The following is a 7354-nucleotide window of genomic DNA, read 5'->3' as shown; positions in this document are numbered from 1 at the left end:
TCCTTGTTTTTGGCTCAGAATCTTTCACGCCATGACCATGAAAGGAAGTCATTCTGATTGGCTGGCAGATGTCCATTAAGATTGCATAACGGCACACATTAACAAAGCTTTGCTGCACAGTTTGGCCAATGTTTTAGATTAATGCACAAGGTATATTAAACTCTAAAAGTAACCATGGCAACAATACTTGAAAGGTATACTGAAGGTCCACTGAAATGGACCACCAGTTACGCTCACCACAGTATGCTTTGTAAATGATGAGGTGCCTTGTTGGAATCGCCATGGCAGAAGCCTGGTGGTGGACTCAGACGTATTCTTAAGATAGTGTTGTTTGTCTTCACCTCCACTATTATTTTAATTTTAAAAAAGTAAACCCTCTCAATCATCTCTTATAACCCACTAAAAGTGTTATGTGGTGTATTTATCTGCAGAGACCTGACCCTCTGCCTGTATTTTTTTATCTTCTTATTTGATGTGGTCACGATGTACCTGGGCACAGCACACAGGTGAGGTCAGGACTTTAAAAAATGGTAGTGACCAGGTGCCACAATACGAGCAGCACATATCCAAGAGGAAGCTATGAAAATCATGGACACAGCTTTGAAAAGAAAAAGAAAAAAATCAGATCAGAAGCTGACAATTCCTGCACAGACTAGACTTTTTTAGGGCCGACGTCACAATGACTTCATTTTGTTAGCTGGAGGCAAAACACAACTCTCTTCATATCAGGTTAGGGAAAAAGTATTTACTTTTATATGGGTCGGCCAGTCTGGTCTGGTTGGTCAGTTTTTACTCTTTCAAATAACACTTGCGGTCCCTGAGAGTGAGTGACCTGACATGATGTGTTCATAAATTCAGTCTGATGCTCTACACTAAAATGAGAGCCCTGTTGGTCGAAGAAACGGAGCGATCTATTTCTACATGAATTAACGAACGGTTAAGTTAATCACACATTCACTCCGCTCGACGCCCTGCTGCTCTGTTTCTTCAGACATTTACGAACAGTCCAGTTTGTGCCAGAGTGCGCTCCGACAATCGAAATGAATGTTCTCGAATGCACCACTGGCATCATCTTCTTCCATAGTTGAAAACAAGCTAACAGAACTTGTGTCTGTGAAGAATTGTTTTGCCTCCAGCTAAGCCCCGCCCTCCAAAAAACATCATATTGTTTATCAACAGTAAAAGGGTCTATACCTTTAATGTATTTTTCCTGCAGTGAGGATGACCCTATATTGGTGTCCTCTAGAGAGAGCACAGCAACGTGATTGGTAAAACATCAGTGTCGGAGGTGACTGAGAGTATAGTTACAGTATCACTTCAGTTTCATCACCCTAACAACCAGGCAAATGTTGTCATTATTTGCTACTATAACTCTGCACTGTGTTACACCCCACCCTTAGGCCCTGTGTCCACATAGCGCCTTTTTCTGGCAGAAAGGCGCTGGAAGGGCGCTGCAGAGTGCTGGGATGAAGCGTCTGTGCGCCCCAATAAAAAAACGCTCACGAAGGTTTTCGTTTCTATGACAATATCTTGACAATTCCTGTAGCCGCGCAGTTTTGCAGGTTTATAGTGATACATATACTGTGTTAATCTTTTAATGCTACAGCTGGTGAAGTCATCATCATGTTTTATTAGTAGGATTTGTGTTAATGTACTTAGTAACTTTGCCACCACTGTATGGGTTAGAATTGATTACATGTGCGTTGCTGTAAAATCTCTCAATTTATATATTGCTGGAAAAATAATTAATTTAACTAAAGGTGTGTTCACACCGGACTTTTTATTTTTTTCGCTGTTGCTCGGTTCGCCCCTTTGATATCGCTTCATCGCTCACTAGCAATCGCTTGTCAATGTGGCAGAAATCAACAGACTTGCTTTTTCGCTTTGATGATGTCATTGAAGCAGTCAGGGTATTGGGGGGGGGGGGGGGGGGGGGGGGGGGGCTTGACTGTCATGACGTGTCAGCTTCATTAAAAGTATAGCTGCAAATTAAAAGCAGCAATAGATGTAAAACACACAGAGACAATACATCTGAACATTTATACCTCCGACCGCGGCAGTGGCTGAAAATTATACATTTTGATACATACAGGTATACATATTGCAAAACTCTGTAAAAGTACACCAAAGCATACATTTTCGTTTCCAAATATTTATTTGAAAACAAAACCATTCATACGGTCAATAAAAAAACCAGACACTCTCTCCTCATTGGGAACAATTGAAAAAAGACGCTGGCCTTCTTCTGGCGCTCAGCAAAAGGCGCTATGTGGACACAGGGCCTTAGGCGGCCCTATGGGATGAACAAAACTCCAACACTGACCCAAAATAACCACATATGCCAAACAGAAACTAGACATCTCAAAACAAATCTGTAATATACTGAAGTGTGCCAACACTCAGGATTACCACCAAAAATAAAAAAGGCAAAAATTTTGCCTTTTTTATTTTTGGTGGTAACAAAGTGGCAAGATCTTACCTGCCCAGTGACTACCTAGTAAGGGTGCTCAAAACTGAAGTTTCAACTAAACACAGAGCAACAACCACAAATACTTTATCAAAAGAGATGACCTCTACACACAAAGGCCACAAGACACACACAAAAACTTACATTTACATCACCTCATGGATGTTCAGATCCCGGACGAGCCCCCATTTGTTACACCCCACCTTTAGGTGGCCCTATGGGGCAAACAAAGCTCCAACACTGACCCAAAAAAAACACATGAACACCTTTAAAACAATCAGATCCATGGGATTTATTGCATTGAAAACAAGTGTACAAGACAACAAAAATCCCTTGGTGAGAGGCAGCAGGACCAGCAGTCCACACACCAGAGCCTCTCTCCTCTGCTGCTGCTGCACAGGAGCTCTTAACCACCTCCTCCATGCCAGGTGTGCTGCAGCTCGTTAACTAATGCAGCACACCTGGGCAGATCTACAAGGGAGGGAAAAGGGACAGGACATTTTAAATGAAGTTTTAAATGTTAAAAATTTTGTTGTTGTTTTTTAATTCAGTGTATAAGCTACACATTTTTACAATATGTGGAGAATGTAAGAATCACTTCAGGCCTTCAGCAAAGAAAAATAGAAATAAGATTTTTAAAAAATGACTTTTACTCATTTTCATATTATTGTTTGTCTAACGTTACACTTGCTCTCCTCTTCCGTGTGTCTAACGTTACCGTGTCAACGCCTACGTCTATCATAGACGTAATGAGGACGTAATGGAGGAGGGGGGAGTTGGCCTTTGGAGGGAGGTGGAGTTGTGGATGTTCAAATTTTTTTGAAGTGCTGTGTGAAATGCAAGAAAGGTAAGAGTAGCTTTAAGACAGTCACTGCACATAGGCTACAGTATTAGGTGTAACTGTCAGCGCAGGATCTTATGGGCTTCCTTAACTGGGTCCTCCTACAATCTAGGTTCCCCGCTGCCATTGCCATTGCCCAACCTATTCTCATTCCCATGTTGCCAAATACCACCCCTTTGTGTAATGCTGTGAAATGGTCACAGTTAGATTTAGGCAACAACGTTTGGCTAGGTTAAGGAAAAGATCATGTTTTTGTAGATGAGTGACACTGGTGCGTGACAACGACACGTAAATAATGTAATGTTACCTTAAAACAGCACTAACTTTTGGTTTCACACGGGACACAAACTGTGGATCCCTGGGTTAAAGTCTTGTTTTGTCTGACCCATTCACCTGCTTCCTGTCCTACATAGACCTTTTTGCTTTTTTATCCTGCCGCAGTTTCTCTCAGCGAGTTCGTTTAAAGCCCGTTGCATCTCATAAAGACGTCAAAGGGTGCCTTTGACGACATGGGGAGGAGAACCGACTGCATAACCATACACTTGTAAACAATTAGCTGAATTTAAATTAAAACATGCAGTTGCATCAAGAGCGTAATTCTCTTCAATTATTACCTTCATTATAAGCTCACAGTAATAAAGTCTATGGGAAGCGTGGGTGCTTTATGGCCCCGGGTTTTGCCTGACAGGTTCATATTTAGATCTATTGGTGGAGCTTGTTTAATCCATACAGATGAAGCTAAAAAATCTCCATCTGTGTGTTTTTAGACATTTGTGATTACAATCGTCTTCTAAAACGACACTAGAATCATTAAGTACGAGGTCTTTAGTGTTAGTGTATTAATAATGCATCTTTTACACAGGATTTCTGTTTCTTTTGTTAAACTGAAATTATGATAGACAGCTATTTATTTACAAAAAGGACACCACTGAATTGCGTGATTAATGCCAAAATGATGAGTAGTCAGAGCAGTGTTTCTCCCTAATATTCACTGACAGAGCCTACACATTATACAGAACCATACAGATATCATACACGGGTACTACTCGCTTATCAGCCTACAACCTTTGTCACATCACAAAATTCCATACCCTGTGAAATATGGGCTGGTCTCTGAAGTAACGGCAGGAGAACACGGAATATTAGGGAGAAAAACTGCATTAAGATGCTTCGGTTGTAAATATATATGAGGTGGGAGAGAGGGTGAGGGAGTGTAGGTTTTTAAGTTGCTGTCACCAGGCTGTCACCGTGTCTGTCAGAACAGATCCATCACGGCTCTGACACGTCAGGCGTCACATTTGCATGGAGTGCAGCAGGAGCCTGTCCTTATTACGCATTCTGTCTCACACTAACCTTCCTCTCTCTACCAGATGAACTAACTAGCATCCGAGAGGCATATTTTATACCACGGCATGAGCTGGGGATGATGGAGAGCTGTTATTGGCTTCTGACAGTGTGTGTGTGTGTGCGTGTGTTTGTGTGTGTAACACTGGATGCCGCCATCTTCCCAGGTGTACAGGGATCAGCCATCTTGTCAGGTGAGCTGCTGCTAACTAACCATGTATTACTTTGACTTTCTCTCTACAGGCTCACGCCACACACACAGCAACGGAGGTGAGGGGGCGACGGGGACACAGCCATGTGTGTACGTGTGTGTGTTTGTGTGTGTGAGTGTGTGTCACAGTATGGCGGTGCAGATGCAGTCAGTCCCTCAGTGAGCAAGCCTCCGCTGGGACAGACACAGCTGTGGCATGGCATCGGGTTGCTAACGAGCCTTATCACACGGGCGCTAGACTAGGCGCACACACACACCGAAACACACACATGCACACACACACCCTCAGACAGTCACAGAACTGAGGTATGGGGTGATATACTAGTGTGTTAAACTCTTCATCATACACACTCCGATAAACACACATGAACACACCCAAACACACACAGACAAAAGCACCAACATTATCTACATACACTTAATTATCTCCAGTACACACCCAGACACACACAAAAACATGCACTCACACACAAAGACACACACTGATACACTGTCCACACATGCTCCCGTATATACACACGTACACACACATACACTGCACATATGTTTTCCATAGAAACATTCATAAACATATACGCGGCCTGACACACACACACTTCCATGTACACAGACGCATACACCCCCACACATACAGCTAACGATGTATCTTGTGATATATTTCCATACTGATGTTAACTCTGTGACATTTTCGCTCCTGTGAATACTGTTAATGTGAAAACCTCGTAACTCCACTCTTTGGTTTCTTATTTTGGCAGTTTATGCAATCGTTTTTATTCCCAACAATAAAACTGTGAGATAACAACGGCTTGTCAGCAAACATTAAGGTTAGTCAGAAGAGAAAACAAAGATGCACGGTAAAATTATCGGCCAAATTTTCTGCATCCATCCATCCATCACAGTTTGACAGACTTTGTTTAAATTTGACCCATGATGCTGACCGTAGTTTTGCTCCCATACAATTTTCCTGTGCAAGTGAGGACTTTCTTTTATTTCATGTGAGCTCACTTTCAGTTTAACCTCCAAATAAAGTGGATCAATAATCTGAATAAACTGTTGTAAAACCTATTTGATTGTTTGTCCTGCCCCGTTATTCTAGCAGTGTTCATGTGTTCCAGATTAAGGCAAGTATGTTGCTGAGTATAATGTTATTACAACTGCAAAAAATGACACTGAAACCTTCAAAAATGGAACCCAAGCTGTGATAACCAGATTTTTTTTATATGCATGCTTTGTTTGCACCTAATTTACATAATACTGTAATTCTGATTCTCCATATTGTAGTGTTGCTATTGCTATTTCTCTCTATTGTGTACGTACAACACCTATTAAACGTCTGTCCATCCCAGTAGCTGGATCCCTCAGATGCACTTCCTGATAACCTGACCTAAGAACAGAATGTGTTGCATGCATGGTAGTTCATATGAGGCACTGTAATTTTGGGCTACATCAGTAAAACTGACTTTGTGATGAGAGTCTGATTCAAAAAATGCTTTATATTTTTCTTTAAGGCTAAGGCCCAATTCTGTTGTTTTTATCTCCACCCCTACCCCTCATTTTCTGTTTTGCAAGATGGCACCCCCAGTGCGGACGCCTGTTACAGCAGCTCCTGCTCACCGCTGAGCTTTTCTCAATTTTTTCCATTGCTCCTTTTTTATCCACTGCTCATTATTATAATTATTTATTGCTGCTTCTTGTATTTCTTGCATTTTTTTGTACTTTTTTACATGCCTTATTTTTTAAGTTTTTAAATTGTGAAATCTTTAATCTGACTCTTTCCCCTTGACTGCTGTAACACTGGAATTGCTCACTTGTGGGATCAATAAAGGTGTATCTTATCTTATCTTATCTTATTTTCGAGAGCCCCTTTGCCCCGAGAACAGAGTTACAAGGGGTAAGGCTTAAAATCTTTCTTTATGAAATGGGACAACCCTTCAAGATCCCGATACAACATTAGTTATCGTCGATGGTGTTCGCACAATCAAAGGCAACTATGGCAATAATGGTATTACCACAATGACATCTGCCATTTATCTGATGGAGATTGAAAAGCACGGACACTCGTGATTCATTCGCAACTAAAATTTCACGCTATCAATCGATCAAACAAAGAACACTGCTTCATTACCAGGTCACTTGCAGTGCTCTGTTGGCTAACGTTAGTAACCCCTGCTCCCAGCTGCGTAAGCTAGTTACGTTGGGCCTTGGTGCGCGCTATAATGATGCCCTAGAGTGCATTGTGGTGCACATATCGTCTCGTCCCATGATCAGAAACTTGACACTGGATGACATTAACATACATATTACCCATGATTGCATAGTTTACTTATAGTTACAGCATATTTGATTTATATTTATAGAATAGGCATATAACTTTGTTGTAGATGCAACTGACTATTTTACAAAAAAGAAAAAAGAAAAACAAAGATGGGTTTCCCTTTTTCAAGGGCATGTATTGCAAATGGCACTAATTTTAATTTAATGACAGTTCTTC

This window comes from Epinephelus lanceolatus, chromosome 16 (assembly GCF_041903045.1).
Source record: "Epinephelus lanceolatus isolate andai-2023 chromosome 16, ASM4190304v1, whole genome shotgun sequence".
Lineage (NCBI taxonomy): Eukaryota > Metazoa > Chordata > Actinopteri > Perciformes > Serranidae > Epinephelus > Epinephelus lanceolatus.
Note: the sequence above shows the minus strand (reverse complement) of the source record.